Raw genomic sequence first — 8,540 nt, 5'->3', positions numbered from 1 at the left:
TGGAAGAGAAATTTTATGAGCATCAGGAAGAAATGGCGTTCCCTACTCCCTTGAGCTCCCTTAGGTAGGCATTCCCACTTCCCTTTAATCTAAAAAACCCTCCATCATCAAGTGTTTGAAATAGAATTTAGTGCTTAAGAGTGGTAAAAAAGAAAAAGATATTCCACTGACTGCTTTCATTTGTTCCGGAACATGCGCACTTGAACCATGTTCAAGCCATCTCGGCCTACTTATCAAGACTGTAAATTATTTAAGGGAATGGACTGCCTGTTAAAAATTGGTATGTAAGCTTGACAATAGGGCCCCTGTACATGCCTGGGAATCCAAGACCAATAAAAATAGGTAGAGAGCCTGTAAGCTTCCTTTTAGAGATGACCTCCAGGAGACTACAGTCGAAGCCTTTGAACACAAACTTACATCTTTCAGAGATGATCAGAAATACAACCTACGGTACTGTGTTCTAAACTGTCGACACTGTAAGAACTTCTTAGGTTAAAAACATCTGCCAAGAAATTTGCCTTTACATTTTCCTGAAAGCTTTCCTTCTGCCAGCTCTTGGCTACGCACACTTTGCTTTATTTAACAAGTGGCCAGCTCCCAGCGTAGTAATAAACTGTCTCACTGTGCCAGCTTTCTATTTGGATGCAAGAGCTTGAATACAGAGGAATTCAAATTAAATATCAATTAATTACAAAGGGGTAAAATATTTGGGAATTAAACTAGGAATTATTTAGAAACTTATGGCTGAAACCACTAGAATCATTACACTGGGTCGAGCTGGTAATCCTGCTAGCCCAGGATACAACTTCTAGCAGTAGACAACGCCAGTTCTTTACATGAAAGAGCAAGAATTTCTATAACAGCCAACTAGAGTTTAACATGTGCACAAAGGAACTGCCTCCTACCCCAGACAGCAAGTTCCTTAAAGCATAAGGACTTACATCCCTTTCTTGGTTTTTCACTATTATAACCTTAAAATGCCCTGTTAACACCTGTACCCATCACACTAGCTACCTGCGTTTGAACACAGCAGAAACCAACCGGACTTATTTGCCTGCGATGGAAAGTGGTTCCCATGAATCAAGAGCTCCTTCGCCCCTGTAGCAAAATCAGCAAAGCGCTCTGCATGTGCACGCCAGCTCACCATTCGAGCATCTGAGTGTGAATGCATTTATTGCAAGTAAAGCTGAAATAATAAGCTGTGAAGCGTCATAGTTGCAACAGACACTTATCACTCTGCCACAACGGAGCTGGTATCTACACAAGATGAGTAAACGGAAGCAGATATTCAGTCTTAAGCTGTTCTACCTAGGCTCACTGAAGAAATGGTTCCTTAGTCATCGTGTACATAAAAACCAAATTCAAGTCTAGTCAGTGATAAGAGAGGCTTAAGAAATTTAAATATGTAACTTAATAGGCATACCCACATCATAAGAACGGTCCACCTAGTCTAATAATCTGTGAACCAAAGGGCTAATACCAGATACGCCAAGGAAAGCCAACTCCCAGTGGATGGTTAACACGAGACAAACCTAATTCAGAAGTTTCTTTCTAACCTCAGTCACCAACTTTGCTTCTGAAACAAATGTCTATGGCTTATTCCTATTAACAGAATCGTTTGTGTAAGTATTACATAAGGGCTTATACTTTTTGACAAGCGTAACTATTAGTGAATCTTTCCAAACCCTGCTTGTCAGTCACCCTGCAGTAGCGTGTCGTACAGGACAGTGCAGAAGAGGTGTGTTGTTTTCAGCATGTTGCCTCTTTACAGTAATAAAACCAAAACAATGTTACCTAATAAACTTAACCTGATTCTAAAAACAACATGCTTGCAAAGCCTAAAACTAGCAAACGTTAACAGCTGAAGTGACACAGGTTAGATTTGATGCTTCTAGTAAAGATCTACAATCTGAAATCTTTTTTTTTTTTTTTTTTCCCAATTTGGTGTACATGAAACTAAAGGATTACACCACATCTACAATCTGAAATCTTTTTTTTTTTTTCTTCCCCAATTTGGTGTACATGAAACTAAAGGATTACACCACCTCCCAAAACCTAAGATCAAAGCCAAACAATTTTCATCACAATATTGGGGTTTGGGGGTTTTCAAGGTCTTCTAAAACACAGAAAAATCAGAATGAGAAAAGCTTTTGATAAATGTCTAATAGAGACCTTTATTCAATCCACAAATCCAAATCTCTCTGGATTAAGAATTCAAGATGCATAAAGAGCTGTCCAAATTGCAGACAATACTGGGTTTAACAATAGGCTTGATCTTTAAAAAACAACCTCTTCTGAGGACAGAAGAATTTTCAGTGTAGCACTGTGCCTGCAAAATAAGAAAGTTTAGGTTTAAGCAGAGACAACTTCAGAGGCTCCTTAGAAAGGCAATTACCTATTTTTAGATTTTTTCTTAACTCCTACAAATATCAAGCCAGTTTTACAAAAGAGTGCAACGTAGTAGAAAATATTTAAAGGGACCAAGTGAACCAGCAGCCTAAAAAATGTTCACCCTCCAACTCCTGAAAAACGAAGGGCAAAATTCAGCATACATGAATATTGACAGTGTACTGTACAGCACACTTCTGAGGCTCTCAATTTAATTCAGTGGGGGGAAAAAAAAAGTTTTCACATTGGCGCACAGGCTCTAGCTTGAGATCCTCCTCCCTCTGATCCATTAAAAATAATGACGTACAGACACACCTGTAAGAACAAAACCAAAACAAAACTATAAACCGCCCAGCATACTTAACTTATGACCATTTTATCTCACAAGAACCTATAGCCTAATGCTTACAGACACCACGTGTATCATGAAGATGAATGAATGTGTTTTACTGTAAGCGATACCTTGAAACTGCTTTTATATTTCTGCTAATACTATGCTCTGGAAGACAGATATTCTGCTCATGCAGTGCTTTTCATGAATGCAATCATATTAAAAGGCAAAAAAGCATCTCACTGCATAAGGTATAACCAATTACAAAGCCGTATATATGCGAACTGTCACCCTGCTTCACCTTGCTCTATAATATAATAAATTTACTCTTCAACAAGAAGAGGCTAATCAAGGCAAGAGCAAGCTACAAATGCCCACAACGAAAGTAGTTTTGCCATAAGGCTGATGTGCTTAAAAGCAGCAGATGAACTAAGACCAATATCTGGAATTTAGGAATGTTTCAAAACTTTAAACCCGTTGCTTTTGATGAAACTCTAGTAACGTTAATCAGAATTCAAATACCTGTTGAGATTAGCCAGACACAGATACCACAAGCAGGTCTGCCCTGCAATAAAACTGCAGACCTTTAAGACGTTTTAACTGTGTCGGTAACCTGTCGTTAGACTAAGATGACACACACTTCCCCAACCCACTACACATCCACATTCGTGCTCAGCACTTGTTTCTGGGAAACAAAAACTCACCCAATAGGAGATAACAGCTTAAGTTCCCCCCAAGAGTTTTCCAAGGTAACATCATTTGATGGAAAAAGAGCTAAAAAGGCTAATTACTTAGTTTTGAAAATGAAGACACTCTCAAAACTCCGCCAAATAGGACTTGAAGATGCTGTAAAGCTTTTGATTTTCACCGGTTATCAGAGCAGGAAAGGACCTGATGGAAAAACCTTTTTAGGACATTAGAAACAAGAATTTGAACGGCTTCAGTAGAATGCCAGCCTACCCAAAATACAGGGTGAGGGGCACCAAAAGACATCTTCTATAGTCAAAACTAATTCTCTAGAGCCATTCATAAGACTAGATAATTAAAATCTTGTCACTCGGCTTCAGAGTCCTTTTCTAAATGTAGCATTATTAACAAGCATGTATGTTTTTAGCATTTTACTCTCTAAAAATAGACAACTAAAATTACCTCAGTTCTGTTCTGGGATGTATCTTTTTAAGAATTTCAAACTTCAACGAGAAAAGGAATAAAAAGTTCTATTCATCTGCATCTCGAGCAAATTATGGTAGCCAAGTAGTAAAACTACCAATGCCACGACTAATTGGCCCACTGGAAATATTCCCTTCATTCCAAAGAGCATCCAACTACATCCATCTGTAGCAGTCACACATACTTCAGAAGTGTCAAGTTCACACAGACAAGTAAATCCCTTTGTAACTACGATCAGTGCAATCATCTTAGCCTTACGAATTACAGAACTGAAAGAGGCCTTTCTGTGGGGGAGAAGAGCAGAGGCATTCCTATTTTTGAAGCTGGTGGCATAAGGATACACAGAGCCCCAAGGTTCCGACTTTGAAGCACCAGACTGGAAAACCCAGTATGGTACCTTTAACACTCAAATTCAGATTTAATCTTATGTGCTGGAAATATAAGTTACAATGCTGGATAACATGACCGTATATTTATACTAGACCACCACCACCACCACCCCCCCGCCCCGAAAAGATACTGACCACAAATACTACATCCATTAAGCTTAATTTTTGAAGGTTTACATACAAGAGTGTCACAATTAATCTTTAACTGGCATGCAGCAGGATCAGAAGACTACACATTCTTTAGACTAGCAGATACCGCATAATTAACCTATAAAAAGCACCAGATACAGGTTAAACATTGCTAAATATAACAGAGTATCCTTAAGACATATTAAAGGGACTGGGAAAGATATTTAAAAGAGCCATCTACCTCAGGTTGTAAATTCTTTAAAGTAAAGATAGGTTGCTTTGCAAGCAAGAAACACCTCACTGTAGTCTCCAAGGGAAGAAATGAATCACCACACAACGCTCTCCAAAGAAGGTAGCTTCTATAGAGGTAAATACCAGGAAGTTAGAAGACAACCATGCACCTTTCTGAAGCTCCGCACCACTACGCCCTGCACCGGACAGGTGATCGTTTGGAGCCGTGACAGCGTTAAGAACTTCCATTTAGAAGCTTAAAACAACCGTTGAACTTTGGGAGCCAGATGTTTGTTTCTGTTGCTAGTTACTCATGTTTGCCTTTTCAGCACGATGCTGAAGAACAGAACGGCCACACATCCCCTCTTTGTTCCAGCCTTCAGTTAGGCCTCCCAGGAGTCAAAAGCAGAATGGAAAAAAGTTGACCTAGACGCTGAGTAATATGAGTGCACTGCACTGATAACTAGACCCTGAGAATCAGGGTTATAACAATTAAATCTCAAGCTAACAGACGAATAAAGTAGATGAACTATTTCCACCAAAAAACCCACAAATCTTAATTGTGCTCATTCAGAAACATCCACACACCCCCAACAAATCACCAGTTTAAAATGCTAAAAGATGACATAACTGACAGAGTGATCACAGGGTTGTGAACAGGCGACTATTTCAGTTCCAGATCTGCTACCGACACGCAGCGTCTGATTCTCCCGCAACCACATTTTGTCCTAGCTAGTGGTAAGGGTTCCTTGTGAAATAGTTCATTTAAGGATTTTGGGGTTTTTAACTGTGATAAATGGCAATTATATACTGTCAGTTTATATAACTGTCACACAATTCTACAGACTTCAAAAATATTCATATGACCACAAATTACATTATTTAAAAATCTCGAGTAACCAGACAAAACTTAATATATAGGTTAGCAGGTACTTAACAAGCGCGGTTTCAAAAGGCTACGAAATAAAACTATCGAGAGACAGATTTCAGTATTGTTCCTTTATCAAGAAACAGACAAATACTAGACAGAGGGCCAACTCGCTAACCTGAAAACTAGAAGTGCCACAATAAACCACAAGCACGTTATCATTTCTTTTTAAGGCTTTGAAATCAACCTGGTCACTGCTGACACTGAAGCAACAGCCTTATCTTTTGAATCATAAAAGGCTTTATCCTCTGAAGCTTATTTGAAGGAGTCATATAAGTGTAACATTTATTATTGTGGCGTAAAGACAAAATGTTTTAAGTTATTTATATGTACAAAAGCCAACACAAGTGTACCGCCCCAAAGCCAGGACTGGAAGGTTACTTAACATTTCTTTAGGGCTTCGCGCTCAAGTCGAAAGACTTAAAATTCTACACAGAGGGCTGCCAAATCCTATTTAAGGACAGCGAGAAACACAAACTGACTGATCAAGTGTTTACTTGTAATATCTTGGCTAAATATCACAGCCTTCACTAATTCCAGTTTGCTATTAAAGATGCACAATAACAAACACACACTTACGATGTACGTAATGAGAAGGTTTTCTAATTTTGTGATTAATCATGATTGATTCTGGTGTCGAAGTTTCAGTACTCACCCTGCAGGTCAGAAAGCATCACTGGTTTAAGTACTTGATGTGGATTATTGCTTGTCCAGCCATTATCATACTGGAATGGAGCAGAGGGACTAATAATTATTCTTGATCGATTATAAAAAATGATACCTGGATCTTCAAGAGGAGGCAGTGTATGTATTTCCCTACCCAAAATCTGGAAAATTCAAAGTTTGTGTCTTAACATAAAATCTCTTTTACCTTGACAACTGTACAATGTATGGCAAAGCTCTCCAGTATGCTGAAAACAGAATGCCTCCGACGAGCTCCACTCCACCTTATTACAAGGTGCTAGTAGAAATGGCCAACAGGTCCTTAATTGAACCAATTAGATCCAAAAGCACACAAATGACTTTTTGTTTTCTAGAGTCAATCCCAGCTCAATAACAAACAACTAGTAAATGTTAGCATAGAAGTATCCTGTCCACCTAGCACTGTAGGTGAGCTGGTTGTTCTTCTCTCCATTGAAGTGCAGAATAGTTACCCTCTAGTTTTCTGGAAAGTGCCTTTACCGTGCTTTGGACACTGGCAGCCACAGCAAACTCCTCCAGATTTCTAGCTCGAGACAAGCATGCGAACACTCACCCCATACACCTTCCTGCACCTCTCCTGTACTTGCTTGCACGCAGCTGGGATGTGGCCTCATGATTCTTCAGTCTATGGTTGTTAAAAGTTATTTAAAAATAAAGATACATAGTTTAGATATGTTTTAAAAACCTCGCCCTATATTTTTTTAATTCTCTCTACCGTGGGAACATCAGATCAGCTCACCGTGATGTGAACAAGGGTTTTTTATAACCCTGAACCTGCCAGATCAGTGGTTCTTCCTTAACACATGCCCTCAGCTGGTAGGAAAGTCCAGGATTTCGCATTGTCAGGTGGTGTCCATTGCTCTAGGAATTCATTGAGCAATCCCCTGAACAGCAAACAATATTAAAAATATCTCAACAGGACTAAAATCTGCTGACCAACTACCATCTCCACAAGAAGTCTCCAAATCCTCGTTATTCCTGGATTTAAACTAAGTTTCCAAGGCTGCTGCTCAATACCACTCTCTCCTCCGTAGCAATGCTGGCTTAAAAAGCCCCTACTCCCCTCCCCCCAAGTGTTATTTTTAACCTGGATGATTTCAGCGATCCCATTTACAGCACAGCCCCACAGCTGTAACAGGGCTGAGGAGCAGCAACTTGGGTGCGAAGACAGGAATAGGTGGCTAGGATTAAGACGGAAGAGATTGGGAATTTGTCAAGCTAGCATTTTCACCCAGGCTGATGCACCGTCAAACCGAGACCCCAAAGACAGCAGCGGCCTGAGGACTTAAGCTAGAACAAAATCTGCAAGGCGATTTACGTTTTCAGTATTTCTTCCACATGACACAAACTTACTCATCTCTGGTCGTCTTCCTCCAGGTCCCAAAAGTCACAAGATTCATTATCATCCACAGCCTTTTGCCCTCCCCAACTTCCACAGACACCAGACACTTGCCCAGCCAGGCACTCGCTCTCCTCTGTACCTGTGCTTCACATTCAGCAGTTTTATTACCCTGATGTTACCTCATTTTAAAGCAAGGTTTTAACCACCTCTTTAGACCGAGATTTAAATCTGTACACATCTCGGTATTTAAAATCTCCCTCAAATATTTCTGAGCTCTCTATACAGTCATCCCGTTTTAAGAAAAAGTCCGGTAAGCCCTTACTAATTCTGTATCTATTTCAAATCGTTGCACAAGGAAAGACTTCAAAGCAAATTTAGGAAATCTTGGCACAGCAGCCTGAGAATGACTATGAGACTTCAGGGCTTTCATCAAACAATCTGGCTTTGAAGCATGAACACGGGGAAGATTTTGCCTTTCAGAAAAGGCAGAAGACCCGGCGTTTTTAGTTTGCACACCCCTTCCCACTGTTAACCGAGCCTCTCGCTCCACTGACTTCAGGCTTTTCATGACACTGAGGCCTACCAGCTTACCGTACTACACCGGGGGGGTTCTCATTTAATTGCATATGTGGTAGTTTGTCTTTCCAGCAAAATCCCGAGCCATCTGAATGGCTGGATATAGATAAAAGCAGCACGCTGGAGGCTGAAAACAGGAACAGGGTGCTCACTACGGATTTGGGGGAAGCCGGGGATACCAGCGAGGCAGATATCCGCGGCTCCGACCGCTCCACGCCTAACCTACATACAGACTTTTGCCAGCGGGGCCCTTCTGGCAGCGGGCAGGCGGGAGAAGAGCCGGGGACGGTCCGAACTGGGCGGGGGTGAGGGGGGAAAGGGAGCGGGCCGGGCACCCCCCGCGCAGCCCGAGGG

This window comes from Aptenodytes forsteri, unplaced genomic scaffold (genome assembly GCF_000699145.1).
Source record: "Aptenodytes forsteri isolate BGI_AS27 unplaced genomic scaffold, ASM69914v1 Scaffold640, whole genome shotgun sequence".
Classification (NCBI taxonomy): Eukaryota; Metazoa; Chordata; class Aves; order Sphenisciformes; family Spheniscidae; genus Aptenodytes; species Aptenodytes forsteri.
This window is presented reverse-complemented; position numbering follows the sequence as displayed.